The sequence below is a fragment of the Lepisosteus platostomus genome, chromosome 17 (assembly GCF_059453375.1).
Source record: "Lepisosteus platostomus isolate fLepPlt1 chromosome 17, fLepPlt1.hap1, whole genome shotgun sequence".
NCBI lineage: Eukaryota > Metazoa > Chordata > Actinopteri > Semionotiformes > Lepisosteidae > Lepisosteus > Lepisosteus platostomus.
In genome coordinates, this window is record NC_142627.1 from 8,623,681 (window position 1) to 8,641,651 (window position 17,971).

General features: G+C 39.1%; 1 protein-coding gene and 1 non-coding gene across 7 annotated transcripts in view; one reads left to right on the forward strand and one right to left on the reverse strand.

The window, feature by feature from the left end:
• The window catches only part of LOC148646067 (sodium/calcium exchanger 1-like), a 175,385-nt gene that overhangs the window by 63,219 nt on the left and 94,195 nt on the right, over positions 1-17,971 (forward strand). The window lies entirely within an intron of this gene.
• LOC148646068 (small nucleolar RNA SNORD36) lies at positions 10,718-10,781 on the reverse strand. Its single transcript, XR_015928017.1, has one exon. It is a non-coding gene; the product is annotated as a small nucleolar RNA SNORD36 (small nucleolar RNA).

Genomic DNA, 17,971 nt, shown 5'->3' on the forward strand with positions numbered 1-17,971 from the left:
AATGGTGCAATACCTTTGCATGGTATGTTATAGATCAGTCGTTGTCTTTTTTCTTCCTTTGAGCATCATGTTACATGTTTACATTTTCAATTACAGCCAAGATCTGCTCATACTGAAATGTCCCCAATTAAGCAATGGAGCTGCAACATATTTTTTTGTAGTTTTTAGTTTTTGGGCTTTGATGTGTAATTTTTTAAGCTTCCCAGCTGGGTAACCAAGGCATAGAACCATTTCTGAGCTGTTTTCTGCTGTTACCGAATAATTAATTAATGACTGGGCTGCATAAATCTTTGCACTGCGTATGTACAGTATGAGAATGTCCTGCTGATTCCCGTGCAGGAAAGGATTAGTGCCGAAGCTGTAGATTTCCCACAAGTCAACATGCAGGAGTGAGTGTAGTGATGGGTTTAAATCACTGGGATCACACTAACACCCTGTTTAGTTGAGTCCTAGATAAATGATGGTGTCCAAGCTTGATCTTGGCATTTAAAATGTCACCCTTCACATGTCATCTGCCAGAGAAAAGCAGAATCCCCCTGCATAGCAGCCAGCACTGTCCAAATTTGTTGCAACCTGTCAGCAACACAGAAAGATCAGAATGAAATGTTCAGTAATGAAAATCTTAGTGGAATTGTTGATTCTGACCCTTGGTTTAAGTCTTTGTGCAAAACTGGACTTATACTTATTAATGCTTTGACCATACTCCCAAAGTATTGTATTTGTAGGAACTGGACATATTCATAACATTTTGATTTCTTTTCTTCGGGCATTTGTCTTTGTGCATGAAGATTGATATATTAGTAACTGTGAGAAGAAAGATCGTGGCAATTATTATGAGCGAGTCTGAAGCACAGTACTCAGCTTTTGTTGAGCCTGGAGTGAAATGCTGTAGGTAATCAAGCTGGTTTCTTTAGTGTCCAAGAGGTTGTTTGACCAGCAGTTCAGAAGTGGTGTACTGTATGTCTTCCTAACTGTTGACTTACAATTCATTATTTATGTATACTATATATCTTGGGACTTTTATTGGCTGTATGATAGCTGACTAAATTACTTTTCCTGGCAGAAATTGCTTTGACTGTTATAACTTGAACTTCAGCCTGCTTAGTATATTTAGTGATTATCCTTTAGATTTAATTATTATTATAGCTAATTGACAGGGCAGGAGTTGACACCACGTTTCCAAATCAACGATTAGAATCAATTAAGTTTCAACCCCCCCCCCCCACACAGTAATTGAGTAATTGCAGTATGCTCTGAGAATTAGTCTTAGAAGATACTCGGGTAGGATGGGGATTCTTTCCTGTTGATGGAGCTTGTCGAATTGCTGTCTTGGCTGGAGAGCCATCATTCGGGAACTATTTGACAGTTCTGAGGAGGCACTCAATAGGTTGGAGACGCTGAGCTTTAAAAGAGACTGCAGCTGTGGAGGGGAATTGATTTCATTCTCCCTCGCTCTCTTTATGATGGCTAGCTGTCATTTTATTTCGTTTCAGAAAGTCAAATAAAATGTGAGTGGAGAGATTAATAACCTGACATGGGAGTTATATGCTACTTAAGCATAATTTCGCCATGGGAGGCTTTTTCTGTAATTTAGTCATGTTTACTGGCTGTGAATTATTTAATACGCAGTTTAATATCCTCTTGTGATTGGACTGGATGGTGTATTGGAAATTGCCCCTTATGGTTGAATGAGATCGAACACATTCCTTTTTGTGCAGGTTTTTATGTGCCACTCTTATTTATGAGGATCAGAGCCAATACCACACAGCTCAGTAAGCAATCAGAAAGCTCGCAGGCTGGTCAGGAGTAATGATAAGAGCTGGCTGACCCAGTTGAGGGCGGTCTTTTGGTCAAGCAGGGAAACATATATCAATGTCAGGGCGCACAAGAAGATTGATTGATCAGGGTTTAAACGTGTCTTAGACTTCCTTTTCACATCTTTGCTTTTTGTTTTGGGAGAAATCATTTGTAAAGTGTGCAGAGGCTTTTTCAACTCGCTTTTGTGTTAAAAAAAAAACATATCTTCAATGCAGCAGGAAGCCAGCAAGGCGGTCTGCCACATCGTAGCCAGCCAGTGAAACCAAGTCTGTCGACATCCGAGTGGATGTCAAAGAGGTTTCAGAAAAAAAACTTCTGTGGGAATCCTAGTTTCATTGTCATGTATGGTATGAGTTTTTCTGGTTGTCTCATAATTGTATGAGATAAAACTCTGGGTGTTTGGGAAATATCCCTCATTTCCAAAACCTTTTCTGGCAAATTAAGTTCTTGGCATAACGTATTATTGCGGTACATAAAAAGAACATAGAAATGATTTTGACAGCCTTGTCTGTATGCCTGCAAAGTTTCATGTTTCGTTGAATCTACTGCAGTCTAACATCCCATCTGCAAGCCACGGAGATTTTCAATGGTATTAGCTGCACACGTCGATGACAGAGAATTAGCAGATTCTTGCTGAATATGTTTTTAAGAATATGAAAATGCTTTGGGGGGAAAACACTGGAACTGATTACCATTTTAATTAGAATATGAAATCCTGTTCATAGCATCCAAGTAAATTGAAGATACAGGTTGAACACGAATGCTGTGCTTTGTTATTCAGATTTTGAAACATACCATGGTCATATCCTCTTAAACAATTTCAGGCTAAGGTGTAGCTGCCATGGCCATGTTCTTGGTGTAACTGAGCTAAAGCTATTCTCTTTGAAAAACTGAACGTTTTCCAAATCACTGCTCTGCTTCACAACCAGGTTGTGTAGCTAAGTCGCTCTGCTGTATTATTTGTCAGATCATAAATGAATTACCACCGATTCGTTTTTTGGCCAAGTTCTGATTATTAAGTGGATTTTAAGAAGCTTGAACTTACTTTAAGAAGGGCATTAATCTTCCAATGTCTGTGTTCTCTTTTCTGGTTAGCATCAGTGAGAAATAATGCATAATTCTTCCCTATGGTAATTCACAAGCACACAGAAAGCCATTTTCTTTTATGTATAGCTTAAACACAGTTGATTTATACTAAATGAATCTAAAAATGTAATTATGTGATTTGGGTGCAGGTATTGACAACACTCTTGCACATTTCACCTCACATGACTTAGTAAAGCCATAACAAACATTTATGGGTACTGCTATAGAAATGTGTGTCCAGGTTTTAACAAGCCTCTTATACTGTACCTTTCCCATACTTGTGTATGGGTATGTTATTCATTTTGCCATCAATAAACATTAAATGCATCCCTTTACTTGCCAGTTGTTTCTATGTTGCACTTACAGTAGAGAAACTTGCAAAACTAGAAACCTGTTGATCTTGTTAAATATTGAAATATTGACCGGGGCGCTAATTAGTAAGCATGTCAAGGAGGAGCATGAGGGTGATGGAATCCATATGTGCCAACATACACCAACCAAAACAACAGCATGTTTATTGGCTTAGGGTCTCCTTGTGCATCTGTGCACAAGGCATAGTCCTACTTGTGCAAAGGCATAGTGCAATCTTTTTACTCTGTTCGGAGAATCTTTCAACAGAATGAGAAGAAATAGAGGAGCATTATATGACAATTGCAATGCCTAAGGAAAACCTATGCCTAAAGGTTTTTAACAATATTTTCATCCTTATGGAGTTTTATTTTTAATTGGCTGATAGTGAGATGTGCAAGATCTGGAGTAGCCTGCTCTGTTGTTCTCTGGGCGACCTTGCACACATTCATTTTCTTGGCCGCAGCAGCTCCTATGCTAGATCCCCAGACATGGGTTGGGTAGGTTAGGGGACAGATATGAGCACTGACATATACAAGCGGAAGGCAAGGGCTTTCGGTCGTGTTCACATGTCCGTCACGCAAGTTTTATATACTGGCGTTGTCAATTTGCGGCCCTCGCTGTCTCGACGGGTGGCTCAGATGTCAGGTGGGGCAGTCGCGGGGGTGACAGCCAGTGACGCACGCAGCGCCGAGGTGCACGGCGAGCAATGGTGCCGCGTCCCAGAGGGAGATGGAGGGGGGTGACACGGGGCCTCGCGACCTGCCGCTGCAGCTGCAATGGACAGCTGAAAGGGCTAGCAAGCAGCGCGCCAAGTTCCGGGACCTCGCAGACCGATGGCAAAAAGTATGAAGACGCTGATGAATAATAAAAGGCACGATCACCCTTTAATGTCAATGGTGAGGCTCAGAGACGGTTTATAATGATGGAAGAGTCCTCTGCCAGGAGTCAAGAGAATTGTGTACTGTATGTACGGTGTTAACTGTGGGAAACTCTTTTGTATACCTCAAATGAGGAACTTTCTGTGTTGTTTTAATGTTGTCTCTAGCTTTAAAGTCTCATGAAATGGGGAGATTTGTTTATGGAAGTAAGGTATAACATCCGTACTTTAAAAAATATCTGAGGTGCCTGGTAAAACATGCTTCTGCTATTGCATACAGTGTCCTCCCCCACTGTGAAAGCAAAGCAATATCCGACATAGGGATCTGAGTGATGGGTGGCTGTTACAGTAAGCCTATTGATCTGATTTGTGGACGTATTGCAATAGAGTGGAAAATAATGCCACTGCCGGTGTCCCTTCTACACTTGTCATATGGCTTGTGTGAGGAAATCTCGCAGACAATGATTTTATTGTACAGAAATGATGGGATTTTTTTTTCCAGCAGGGTTTCCAATATTACCTCAATGAAGTTATTTGATTTTTGTTTCGTGCAGTAGTGGGGACACCTGAGGCTTTTATCATCAAATATATTACATTTCCTACCCAGGAGGTTCCACTGGAGAAAAAGCTGGATTTAAATTTGTGCGTGTCCCGGGAGTACGGGCTACTTGTGTGGATTATCATAACGCAGCTGGACAGGCAGACGACCGGTCAGTTCAATACAGGTTCGTTTTAAGCAGGCAGACAAAGGAAACAGAGATAGGAATGTTTTATGTTTACAGTGTTCAAGAATAACCAATCATATCAAAGAATTTAAGCACAGCTGAAATAGCTTTTTAGCAATCTTTAAAGAAAGAAACAAAACATCTTTTTTTTTCTGAACAATATGAATGGGTTTCAGGAGTCATTTTAACAATGGAGAAAAAACATGCATGTTTGCAGAATGAAAAAGTGGACATGAATCAACTTGAACCTAACTGGTCAGGTTCGTGTTGCCTTATAAGCGTATTTATATCCCTGTCCTGAAATAAAAGATTGATACAAGAAAAGTACTATTTTGAAATGTACAGAATGTATTGGCACAGCTGACAAATGCAATTTTCTGTAGATATAGGTGAAGCCCTGCTGAACAAAAACGCACATTCTGTGTTCATAGTCTGAAGAGGGCAGGTACAGTATGTGGTCCCTCAAAAGGCACGAATAAAACGTACTTTGGAGAAATGTGATTCAAAGGTTTGATTTTTATAATCATAATTATAATTTGCTGTTAATTAGAAAAATGTATTTTGAGCCATTATCTCTCCTCTTTGCAGACTCAGTGTTTTTGATTCATCAGGGTACTTGGAAGGAAGCAAATTTTCCACAAGACACCAGGAGATAGAGCAGATAAGAGAAAAAGCAGAGCAGTGCATTCTTAAACAGCGAGGAGGGACGTGAGTGGTCAGGAAAGTTTTTGCTGTGGCAAAATCTGATGAATCTAAAGGAATGAGTCACTGACTCAATAGGTCGCTGGCGGTTCCTGAATAAAAGCCCCATTTTAATCAAGGCCTCAGACACCTGTCAGCATTCTGAATATCATGGTTCTGTGTCATATCTGCACTTAAAGAAACCAGCTTCCTCCTGTACTATAATTATAGACATGGTTGGACCACTTCAGTCTGCCCTCTTTATAACATTACCACTGTTTAGAAATGCTCACTTCTAAGACCCGGCAGTCTGTGGTGGGAGCACTTTTTTTTCCATTGTATGCAAATCCTTTATGAAAATTTCTCAGGCATGTCCCGGATCAAGAAAACCTGATTTACAGTGTGGATTAAGCCTCCTTGCTGAGTTCAGGTCAGACTGTGTGAGGCCTCCAGAACTCCCTGGTGGAAGCTATAGCCCTGGGGCTTGCTGTTTTGCTTTGGAATAAAAATAATTTAAAAAAATGAACCCGATTTATTTTAGTTAGTGCTGTCAAGGCCATGGCCCCAGAGGTCCTGGAAAAAAACATGACTTTTTCTTTAGGGTATGTGACATCAACCCTGCGGTTTCTTTTTTTTTGACGGTGTTGTGACATTTGTGAGTGTGGAAGACCTGCTGACTCCAGGAACATTAATACACAGTGGATTAAGTGGCACATTCCTTTCAAGAGTAAGAAATTCAAATAGTTTGAGATGTTTATTTACATTTCTTTCATATTTCAAAGTTCAGTTTTGGCATTTATCGCGATGAATGTCTGAGTTTCACAGAGCAATTATTACGGCTTCTAAAAGATTTGTTTTTCTCTTCTTCTCCCCAGTCTAGGAGTTGTAGGGTTCTTTTAATAAAGTTACTGGAATCTTTGTTTTTATTAGGGAGCTTTAATCCCAACCAAAAAGTAGATGCCCACTCAGAAGTTCCAGGAATTCGGACTTCAGGAATTCAATTCCTGGAAAACGGAGAGAAAAAAATATAATACAGTAGCCTCAAACCTTGGCTTCCGTAAGGCATCTTGAGTCATTATTATTGCTTTCAGATGAATAGAGCACTAATAATACACAGTGTTACCTAATAATACAGTACGTATACACTGTTAGCAACATGTGGTGGCACACTATACCATAAGTTTGTGTTATTTCTGGGGATTTTTCCTTGAAGAAGAATACAGCTGCAGACACTTTGGAGGACTTGGTGATTTCTTTATTATGAGGTGTTAGTATTTTGGGAAGCTGATATTTAGAATTTGCATTGCACAACAGGTTTGGTATAATCTTCCCGTGTGCAGCTGTATACAGATGTTTCTTGAGTTAAGAAGTCAAGCAGATGTCTATGGAAAGAAATGTTGGGAAGCGGTTATACTTGCCATCAGGGCTCCGGATCAATCTATTTCCCTGATTTGGTGTATCCCATGTAATTCAAAAGGGCTGCAGTAGATAAGCAAACCAAGGACAGTGTGGATTCAGTGTCCTTGGCTTGGTTCATCCCGGTTGTTGTCTTAAAAAATCAATCGATAGCAAGTCTGTGTTGGAACGACGCTGACATGCTTTACAGCTTATCAATATACTGAGAAAAAAGACCTGATCCAAACCCTCTGCCTATATTTCACATAGATTCTTGTGCCGTCTACAGCTTTTAAGAGTAACAGACTGTGTGCTGACTAAGGTAAACTTTTTTTTTACCTTCCACTTGTTTGTTTTTGAGCCATGGAAATAACCATCCAGTTTGAGAATGAAAGAAAAAAAAGGCCTCACTGGCTCAAGTTTCCATTCGTTCCTGCTGTACTCTCTCACCCTCCCTCCTTCCCTCTCGCTCGTGAGTTGGCACCGCTCCTTGTTTTGAAAAGCAGCATAAACTCCAGCATATTTTCCATTACTTCAGACTCAAAGGGCCCGTGTGCTGCTTTGCTTCGCTTAGCGACCAGGACTCTGGGAGCCGTGTAAGACGCATCCTCTGAAGGGCATGGAAACTTCTGGAGCAAGGCATTCCAGCAGCATTTTTCAGAGAGACATGGCTGTTTGAGTTTGATCAGGGCTGCAAACCGGTTTCCAAAACCTCTGATACACCTTTAATCTGATTAAAGGATAATCTTAAAATGAAAAATGCCAGCTAAATATTAGAACTCTCACCAGGTCATAATCCGCATGTTTAAGAACAGTGAAGAGGTTGCAGACGAGAGGAGGCCCTCAAGCCAGTTTGTTAGTTTGCAGTTAATTGATCAGAGGATCTCAACCACACATTTCTTGAAGGAATATCGCCTTTAACAATATGACAGCTAAGCTTCTTCCATACTCCCACAATCCTTTGGGTAGAAAAAGGGCCTCAGTTTTGAATGTACTTACACATAGTTGGATTGAATTAACCGTTATCGCCCCTAAGGGAATTGTCTTACACATCAAGAGCTCCTGGCTTATGACATATATGACAATAATACAGTACAGCAACTGTAAAATACCATGATACAGTACCACATTTAACAACATTGCTCAGCCAGAACTCAATGCAGCATTATAAGATATCCAAACAATCTTTTCGCTGTTCAACACTTGAATGCTTTTCGGTGTAAATTAAATAAATGCTCTCGTAGTTTTGTACAGGGGATCCAGCGGGTAGGAAAGTATATTTTAAAATGAGCGGGTCATCTAAATTACCACTTGTGTCCTTCTTCCAGGACATATAATTTCTTTAAGGACTGCTAATGTTAGCATTATGATGTTAGTATCTTTTAAGTAGGTCTAGTATAAATGGTGTTTCCTCAAAAGTAAGTAGTCTGTCCCTTTGTTAATGTTTCCTTAATGTTTCTTTCACATGTGAGTTTATTCTTGCCGAACTGGGCTACTATTTTCATATAATCATTCTTGTTGTTGACTTTGGAGACATTTGTAATTAATATATACACACTACTGAATGTTCTAGCTATATACTGTAGTTCTTGGTTTTCCACAACCTTTCCAGTCTTCCAGATGCAATGTATTATGAAATGTGATAGGAAGTGATGACACTCAACGGGTTTGTGGGGCAGACTTCTCATATAAATTTACACGCTCCCACACCTGTGATGATCAATCAGGAAATCAATCAGTATATGCAAAAGTTTTATTATCAAAGAAAATAAAAATATTGCTGTGTTAGACTTGCTAACAGGTTGTTTTATTTCAGTTATCTGATAAACCGTTCCCCCAATATTCAGTGAGGTTCAAAAAGCTCTTAATCTTTCTCTGGCAGTCATAGTAATTAAGTAAAAACTTGCACAGATTGTATTTAACATAGCTGTTTAATATCATGTGCCTTTTGGTGAATTTTTATGAATCAGTTCATATTTTGCCAGCTAAAGTTCATGTACAGTATAATAGGGGTCTAGAAGTGAATAAGATGAATTTTGGTTTTAAGAAAGGCTTTATCAATTGTGACTTCCACTTTCCCCTTCCTAGACATTTGTGTGCTTCCAGATTGGTAGATATGCGCCATAACTACCCCCCCCCCCCCCTGTTTGTATACCCGTACCTCACTTAACCTTAACTCACTTAACTCACTTAACCTCGCCCACCAGAAACCTGAAACACAGAGGAAATCGATTGCTGGTATACGTCAGATCTTGTGAAAGCATTCTGGACCTGATCTTGTGTAGATGCTATCATTATTAAGCCAATACCTAATCTCTTGTGTGCAATTTGGCAACAACTTTTTCCACTTATTTTGGGTACTTTACATGTTTTCGGAATATCCAGATGTGGTTATGTTCTGGAAACAACAGGTTTCTTCTTTGTCCCCTCTTGTACACAGGGATATTTTTCGTGCTTTCTGTTAGCAGTTCTATTGAATGTGAACTCAAATCACAGCCTGTACTGGAAAACTTGGAGGCTTTTCAGTGCTACACTGTAGTTTCCACAAGTTCTTCTCAGTTCCCCTGTTGTAGGTGGCTAGGTGGCTGGTCTCAGGGTTCTTTGGATATACCTGTAGAGCTGGGGGCGGTGAGTGCTATTGCATTCCACTGTTTTGTTATTTTGTTCTTGAGTGAAGATTTATAACTAATAAAAACAAATTCGCACAAAAAGTTCCTGTGAGTGTATTCTGTGCTTTGATATTCTTTGGAGAACCACTCTCAGGTTCAGAAAATGAGCCTAAATCATTCTCTTTGGAGTTTAACAGTGCATAATTTAGAGGGTTCATTGGACTCATAAGAATGTTCAAGGGGAGCAGCCAGTGAAAATGTATTCTGAATTTCATATGGCCTTAAAGAAAAGGGTTCAAGACAGCATTGAGGTTTCTGATATATTTTTTTCCATTACTGCACATTTTCAGTCCATTTCTACGTGCTAAGGGAAGCATATAATTGGCATTCCTTTTTAAAAATAAATCTTTCTGGAGGATTGAGCAGCACAGATATAATTAAAATGGTGTGCTGTTAGTCATTATGCATTACATCTTTTGAAATCTGGGTTCGTAACCTGTAAGCGCAAAGTAGGAGGGAAGGAGAAAACAACTGGAGAGCAGGCGGATAAATCTCGAAATGTAAATTTTAAAAGTGAAAAGCTATGCTGTGCCCATGACGGGGGTGTGAGAATGTTGTTAGACAGTTTCAATGTGGCAAAGTGTTTAGATCGAGAACAAGCATTGAGCAAGTTGTCTAAGCAGTAAAGAAACTCTAGGGACTGTTTTGACTCCTTTTGACATAGTTTTAGTAATTTCACACTCCAGAACCTTCTAAACAATCACAAAGCCTTCTTAATATAAAGAAATAATGTTATTTAAAGGACAGCAGCTTTCTTTGTAATTATACTGTAGGAGAACAGTGACACATTCACAATGCTGATCTAGAGACACTGTGTATAACCGATGGAAAGCAGTCTTAGAAATGCTTTCCCCCTCTCGACACCTGGGTAATCCTCATTTTCCTAGTGCTATTTTGTTGCTGTGATCACATGTGCTACTCCAACATATACTAAATTATAGATATGTGAAAAACGTGATACCCCTGAGGAAGAGCAGGACGGTAGGCACCAACAGGAAACAACCAGAGTGCATGTCTGCCCCACACTGATGTTTTCTGTAGGCCTTTATAAACAAACAAATGCTTTTGGTAATGTCTTATTCAAAGCTTTTCACACTCAAAGTACCTCTGCTGCAATTGTTCAGCGCTAATTAAGCCACAACTAAATTTCAAAAGAAAACATTTTTACCATCATTACAATGAAGCTTTGCATTTTCTTTTTTGTATATTGTTTTCTTTCTGTCTGATTAAGCAAGGTTCATTGAAATTCGGGGCAGAATTGTTGGGAGAATCTTGAGTTCAGCAGCCTGAAGGATGAAGCTAAGTGCACCAAAACACTTTAAAATTCTGCTGCTGTGTGACACCTTGCCTGATAGTGTGTGGGCTTGAAAATGTGTTGTTGCAGAGAAGGGAGCGTTTGCACATTGTTGGCATGATCTGACTGATGATCTTACTCAAATGACTTTAAGTATGACCATTGCCTCTGAGTGCAGTTGTACAGTATGTTTTTTTTTACATATAAATGCATGGTCTTGTGAAGATGGAAGCAAAATGTTTCTACTTACCCCTGATAGAGAGCTTCTCCGTCCGAGTGGCAGGACACCTACTGTATATACAGTGTACGGTACATCGTTCCATATGTTTTTTTTTGGGGAAAAAAGGGTAGTTCAGTTTTGTAAAAGAGTGTGTTAATGTGTTCTTTTGAAAACCACAATCTTTTTGTGAAAGCCCAATTTAAAAAAATGCTCTATGCATTCTCTTGGATCGGGAGAATATTGTGATGAGGGAACAATCTGTTCGAGAAATGAAGAGAGACAGCCGTCTGTAGTGTCATCCTCAGGAAGCTTCCTGAGAAGGCAGTGGAAGTGGCAGGACTGCTTCTGCTTATTAACTGCTGAAGGCAGGCAGGGTTTTCAGCAGCAGTGTCTGATAATGGATAGGGGACTCCTGTCATTAGTGTCTGAACATGTCTGGGGCTGTAGCAGTCCTTTACATCAAATCAAAGCTATAGTTCGGTCACTAGCGGGCAGGGACATAATTGAATCTTTAGTTCTGCAAGTGGAAATCAAATTCAGAAACAAGTCTGGGGTAAAAGAAATATAACACACTTTAAGGACATCATAACCTCAGCTCCTTTTAATTGAGCGGAAAGATTAAAGCTCATGAAAATCCTGTTGCAGGTGTATTTTTTATGTATTTTTCCAGAGCCCCAGTTATCAAAGTGAAGGATTCCTGCTTTCCTCTTGTGTAGCAAATGGCTTTTCTGTCTGAATGCTGTCTAAGGAGCTGAGTCTCTCTGGGTCTCTGTAGAGAGAACCGAAAAGGCTTATAGTGCTATTAGAATCGTTTTCTCTGCATAGTTATAATATTTCTACAACGCCCGCACAGATTGCGAATGGCCCAGACTGACAATTAGCAGATCTGTAGTGCTTGTCATTCTCCTTCATTCCTGAAAAACATGGTTGGTATCCTTGAAATCTGTTCATGAGCTAAAGGCAATTATGCAAAGCCACAAACAAAAGACAATGTGTGTAGCTATTTTATTCATACCTGCCACTGCACATATCTAAGTAAGGAAAGTCCGAATAACTTTTTTTGAAAAGGTATGTTGATGGCCCCTTGTAATAAACTATGTTATGGATTGAGTGGAGTTAAAGTGGAGTCTGGTCTCGTTTCTTTGGCTACAAAGCTGTACTACACTGATTTGGATCACTGCTGCAAATCTTGCGTTAGGAATAATGAGTTATTTTTGTGAGATCTTTTAAAAGGAGTTCACCATGCTGTACAATAGCACAGACACAATAGAAAGAAAAAAAACTGGGGGCAAAGCCCAGAAAACTGGCCTAGTCAAGCCAGGAGCAGAACTCGTATAAGTACACGACAAGAACTTAGTAGAGCCTATACATGACAAGCTTCAGTGCAGGATGAGTTTCAAAGCGAGATTCAAAAATGCCCGTAGTCGCAGTGAGCTCCATGTGAGAGGCTCTGTTGCCCACTGTCTGGTGCCTGGGCTTCAGCAGAGGACGATGAACTGAACGAATAGATTAAAGATTACGAGAGGTCTATGGTATTTTTCTGTATTGTATACTAGGTGTGAGCGTTTAGTGGTATTATTATCCATTATATCCAATAAATAATTCCATGGCCCAGAACGGGCTGTGCTATATTCATGTTCAACCCAGTCCTCTGTAGCCAGTGTAAAGACTAACATCTAGCAGCGCTCACACGGCAGTTTGAGAAAACAGCAGTGCTGCTGCATGCTGGCTCTAGGCCAGATTTTCAGCACAAGACAGATCTCTTTCAGTGATAGTTATAAGCTCCCGAGAACAAGAGGGTGTTTCCTAACCACGATTCATACAAGTGCATTGAGAAGGGATTGCATCATTGACCTAAGGGGGGGAAAAAGTGGCACTATTTTATTATCGAATACTTGACACAACACATTTTGAGGAACTTGGTTGTTCTGAGCAGCTAGAAGGTCTTTATTTTGTGGATGCACTCCCTCCCCCTAGTTTCAGGAAGATGGCAAAAATATCAAGTGTTTCACAATCACCAGCTTATCACAGTAATAACTGTGATTTTGTTTTAGAATTTTCATCTTAAACAAATCGCAGGCCGATATTTCCTGTATTAGTTTAAGAGAAGACTTGGTTTTTATACATAACTCTTTACTTTACCCACCAAACGGTTACAAACTCCAAGATCTTATCAGATAAATTTACAGCTGCTCATACTTGTGGGATAGTTGGAGATAACGTGTTTTTCTTACTCCCAGTAGACTACGGCTGCTCGTTTTGTGAGGTCCTCCAGTATTTATAGATAGATCACAAATTCCACAATGGGGAAAAAAGCTTCATTTGCGTTCCTGTACTCTATTTGTGGAAGCCTTTTTTTTCCTGTAAATATTAATGCTACTAGAGGGGATACTTTTAATGTACAACATGAAGGAAAGCTGTTTTCCTAAAGTCTGCCTGAAGTATTTTAGGCCAGATAACATTATGATATCCTTAACATTTAACTGTTCTCACAGACCAAGTTTTTCCCAAAACCATGTTTATATTTGAGATCATACTGAGGAAACATCATAAAAAAAGAAGACAGGTTACAAACAAGAGGATCCCATTTTGGCATTTACCACATTGGTGTCTCTACCAAGATGTAAGTTTTCTTCCAGTTGTGTCAGCAGTGGGATATCAAAGCCGTCGCTTAAACAATTTAATATTTATAAAATAGTCATAGCTTAACAAGCTGCATTTATGTCACAAATGTCACAGAAGGAAAATAAACTGCCAACTTTCAAAGTGATTACCGCCTGGTTTGTGTGCTCCAGTAGCTGCAATCATGTTGATGAAATGAATTAGTGACAAGGTCTGACTTTTTTTTTTTAGGCAGTTGTATTGATTTTTATTTTCTTAATTAAAATTGAATCCTGTTTCACAACATTAGAATTCATAATTCAGCTCAAGTTAATTACTAAACTGAATAAATGAAATTATATTACCTGTGATTAAACTCATTTCAAACGTGTGGTAGCACAAAGGTTTCATTACTATGCTCTGTGAAATCTTTGATAGGATTTATTATAAAACTGTAACAGACTATTTTATTTTCAGCAACATCCACCAAGTATATTATCAATATCATAAGCTCCTTCATGCATCACTAACTAAATTAGCTTTTTAATGGAAATTAAATCAAATATCTGAAGCTAAACTGCACATGTCCTTGTAACGTTGGTGTATTTCTATATACATCTATATACATCTTGTATATGTGTATTCCTATACATCCACACATCCATATGTCTAGATTGAAATCTCACTGACCAGAGATGCATTTTAGAGTTAACCTGTATTTTAGTTTTTTGCCCTCACCTTTTGTGAAATTTCTTTGCTTTTGAATGGACAGGCTAGTGCTTTCAATATGTGCGCTCCTGACTGAATTAGTAAATCCCTGCACTCTCACCGTTTAACAGAATTTCACCTCTTCCATCACAACAGAGGTAAGCATTTAGCATGTATTTTAGCTGTGAGGAGAGATCTGCTTTCCTCTGCAAGTGATGTCTGTATCAGGAAGCGTTTGGTTGGTAATGCAAAACATGACTCTTGCTTTTTTAAAGGGCAGTATTCTTTGAAAACAGCAGGACATCTGGCCCTACTGTGGATAATAAGCAAGTCCACCAACCCTCAAACACATCATATTTCTAGAAGTAATGCAATGTGCATTTTAAAAAATGTAATGTGACCTCGCTACACTGCTTGTCTGGTTATAATACAATGCAGCTCTGGCTTCAATTCACTAGATAACATTGTCACTGGCTCTTTCCTCTGCACTCCTTATAGAGCTTAATATCTGCACTCCTTACTATCTCCCAAACACCCCTCCAGTTCCACATTAACCATTGCAGCTAAGGCTAGCTCTCAGGTGAGCTGGGCAGGGATTTTGCTCTGAGAACAATTGCTGTAATCTGTGAAGCCACTGACAAAATGAAGGCCTCAATGAAGGTTTTTTCACATACTGTTTGGATTTTAGATGTAGATTTTGTTTAGTTGTTTTCCACCACATCAGTGGGAACAAAAATGTCTTTACACTTTCAATTTTTTGTGCAAAGTGCACGCGCACTGCTACCAAGGCACTGCAATGCAGACAGAAAGGCAAGTGAGACTTGTGAGGATAAGGAAATGAAGATTTGGGTTAAAATAAGGTTTTTGTGGTTGAAGAGAATGATACCTCAATGTCTGTAAGGTATGTATGTAAGAATCCCACCCCTATGGGCTGTACAGTGGTACCATACTGTATTAGTGTATTCAAGAATCTGGGGGCCGATAATGTATAAACTAATCGCTTACAATGTGCTGTACAATACAGTTCCAAAGGAAAGTAGTACATTGCCACTTAAAATTCCCCCCAGCGTCTTCATTTTAAAAAGTAATCTCTCGCAAAAGCAATTTGTAAATTGAATTTCTTTCTGAAATAAACTTTTGGCGCTCTCCAGCACTGCTTGAGTTGGATTAAAAAGAAAAAAATACAGGGGAAACTTTGCTAATGAATGATAAAATAAACAAGTAATATAAGAAATTCTGAGAACATATTAGAGGAACAATGCTAGAGATGGCTAGCCTCGCACTAATTCATACAACTGGTTGCAATTTGTGCAGATGCTTTGTAGTTGACCTTGAATGTGGGGGACGTCTTTTAAAAGTCCAGAGAACCACAGACTTGGGTTATTCTTGTTTTTTTTTGTGTTTTACAAATCAGATGTGATGCCCTCTGTAGCAAACAATATTTTATCTTTATAAATCAGTCTAATTTGTATAGAAATTGTTTGAGAGCCTCAATAAACTAATGCAAGTCCATCATCCCTGGCTAAAAACTGACTTTCCGTCATATAAAGCTGTCCGTAATTGATGCTAATTCCCTCCGGTCATATTTCTTAGTTAATTATTAATTCACTCTGGAGTGATGACAAATGAGTTTAAACACTCATTCAGCAGAAGGTAGAAGAACAAAGTGTCTATAAAAACTATGATTTAAGACTGGTCCTGATGGAATACACAGATTAGCGGAGCGATACCACCAGCAATATGAACTTGGGCACTTCAGCAAATGTCTCCCGTTTCTGATATCATATACTCTGTTTATTTGAAATGGGGTCCTTTAAAAACAATAACATGAAACTGAATTTTGAATCCTACACTAGTTCATGGGCAATTTGTATTTCTTTTGCAGTGTTTTCTACCTGAGGTAAATTTTTAAAAAGCTGCACAAAATGTTCTGGTACTGTACAGTGTGTGTTAGATGTGACAGCTTACCATCCAAAACCCTGATTTTATGGATAAAGAAGTTCAGTAGTTCTTCATGTAGTTGTTCTTCATCTCCGCACCAGTTGCAGATAATTGGTTTTTATTCTTATTTTTTGCTTGATTCTGGAACTTGATATTCCAAAAAGCAAGATATGTATTTTGTCACAAATGGCTACCTTGTGTGTCTGCAGAAACAGAGGTGTTTCTGAGAGTGTTGGCTTCCCTGTTGCCTTCAGGAGGACCGTTTGTAGGCTTCTGTAAACTGCTCCCAACTGAGATTAGGTGTCCTTGAAAATCACATGAAATCGAGGATTATGAAAATAACCTGGTCCTGGATAAAGCCATCTGTCAGTTCTGAGTTGGTCAGATCAGGCTAACACCACTGTTCAGGGTTAAGCACCTTGAGTCTTGGGTACTACCTGTGAGGTAAATTAAATTCCTTGGATAACCTACATACTGTATCCAGTCCACATGCCAAAACCAACTGCCACAGTGCTTTGTAGGATAGCAGAAGCATTTGTCATTCTATGAAATACTCTGCATAAAAAAAGGTCACTACATTGTTTGCAAATTTCCAAACAAATTTTAAGTTTGAAAACCAGAACATGAAAATCTTAGGCAGTCTTGTAATTGTGTGCTGTATGTGCTCGATCAAATTGAATTGAATTTTGTGTGGCGATGATCAATAGTGAAGTTGTTTGGCACCATGGAAGGGTATATTCAGTACTGAACCTGTTGCAGACGGTGAATGTTGCTTCCTTGATAGGCGTGATATATCAGTCATTAGTTATTAACGATCAATTAATCAAAATGATGCCAAATGCACATAATCAATATTGAAAATATTTCTATTAGTTTTTCTAAAAACAAACGTGCAAACTGTAAATCAGCTGTTGAGTTTCTTTTGATATATACTACATTGAAAAAGCACAGCTAGTGGTGGGGACAGCTTACCTACAGTAAATATACAATGTGGGGGAAAAAGAGACCACTGAACTTTAAATCTAATATTTTTGCCTTGTGTAAATATAAATGTCTATTGAGTTTTCGAACCTGCGCATGAATAGCCATGACATGACATTAGGAGTGGTCTGGTCCCTCAGGCACAATTAAAACACTTTCGTATGCAACCAGACTTTTGAAGTAATTAATCCCACAGAGGTCAGTACTAAGAGGTTTGTTGGGAACTTTAATGGAATACTTGTGTTCCTAGCAAAATCACCCCATTCTTGCAATTTAATTGTTTAAAGAAGATTCATTTTCAGTGCCACCTTTTGGAGGGACACTTACAAAACTGTTTACCCTGAGACATACTAAGCTAGCAGCTTCACAATGGACGGGTTCAAGGTGAGTCAGGTGCAGCTGTGAAAGTGTTGGAAATGTCTGTCGTGCACCAACAGCAGGCCTTTGTTTTGTGTGTGTGTGTAGGAGTGGTTGAGAGCTGAAATTAAGGCTCTATCATTCAGCAGGAATGCAGATGGCACTCACTGACCTACAATTTCAACTCCATTGATTTGGGGGGGGGGGTTGGAGGTTAATTCCATGAAGAAGCAATTATAAATCAATTTGAAATACGGATTTTTGTGG